Raw genomic sequence first — 1,248 nt, 5'->3', positions numbered from 1 at the left:
GGCGGAGGTACCTATCGTTAACCCAGCGGTCTGTAAGAGAGAATGGAAAGAAATTCGAGTCAATCTTCCGGACGATGTCATCTGTGCAGGTGGATATAAAACAAAGAAAGGATTCTGTCAGGTATTTTTTTGTGTTATTTTTTTTTATAAAAAAAATATCAGCTTGTTTCTTGTATAGAAATGCAAACATAATATAAAATAAATACATAATAATAATATGAATAAACAAGTAAAAATATTTCCCTCTCTCAGGGTGATTCTGGTGGCCCTCTGGTGTGCGATGGGACAGCTGTTGGTATCGTGTCTTACAACTGGTGGAAGAACTGCAACTACCCAGATAAACCCAACGTCTATACTGATGTATCAAAATACCTGCCCTGGATCAAGACCATCCTCAAACGCACCAAACGTTCAGAGTAAAAATCTTGTTCAAAGTTTTACTTCAGCTTGCAAAATTGTAATGTCTCATATTGCTCTGTCAGTGTGACTGAAATTGAAAATAAAAAAGGAATTTCAAATACCAACTTTAAGTTCCTTCTTTAATGTCCTCATCAGAAGAAAGTTAATTACGTTGAGTAATACAGATAGGACAGTTAGGACTTGCCTCCTGTGAGGCGTGTATTTTTATAACAATAACTTGATACACTTGATAAATAATAATATAATGACTTGAGAGACAAGTTTACTTACTGCAGGTCAACTCAAATAAAACCAAGACTCTGACTTTGCTCCAAGTGAGCTTGATTTTGTCACAGACGAAGGCTGTACTGTAGGTGAGAGCTACAGAACTGGATTATCCACTTATATCATCATCACTATTTTAGCAATTAGCTATATTTCCACAAGGTTCAAATGACGTATTTGCCCGTGAACCAGAGGCAGATTCAGGGTGGTGGCCAGGATGGTCAGTGTTACCAGCTCAGGTTTCCCTATATCCACACTTCCTTATCCATATTTCAGTAAACCAAAGTGATAAAATGATGAGAGTTAGAAAACTAGTATCTGGTATCTCAGCTTCTTTTTTTCATCAAATAGCATACACCAGTGTCAACAGAATAAAGCAGTGTTATTGACTCATCACCCATTTTAAGTTTGCTTATTTAAAAGCACAGTATGCAGCTTCTGCCGCTAGGGGTCTCTCAATCAAAACTATAAGAAAAGACGGCGTTGGATGACGTCATGAAATAGCGTGGGATCATGGGAGTTGTTGTCTTTACCACCATTACTATAAGCTTCTCTCGGTTTGGT

The 1,248-nt window shown here is 37.6% G+C and overlaps 1 long non-coding RNA gene across 1 annotated transcript; it reads left to right on the top strand.

Moving 5' to 3' along the window:
* Nucleotides 1-63: 63 nt before the first annotated feature.
* On the top strand, nucleotides 64-524 carry LOC147818909 (uncharacterized). The gene is made up of 2 exons (XR_015437476.1): nucleotides 64-121; nucleotides 253-524. It is a non-coding gene; the product is annotated as an uncharacterized LOC147818909 (long non-coding RNA).
* Nucleotides 525-1,248: the final 724 nt, after the last annotated feature.

Source organism: Seriola lalandi, unplaced genomic scaffold (assembly GCF_002814215.2).
Source record: "Seriola lalandi dorsalis isolate HSWRI2012SDOR001 ecotype SW California unplaced genomic scaffold, Sedor1 jcf7180002054402, whole genome shotgun sequence".
In the NCBI taxonomy this organism is placed as follows: Eukaryota; Metazoa; Chordata; class Actinopteri; order Carangiformes; family Carangidae; genus Seriola; species Seriola lalandi.
The sequence above is the reverse complement of the archived record's forward strand: the minus strand, read 5'-3'. Positions and strand labels throughout refer to the sequence as shown.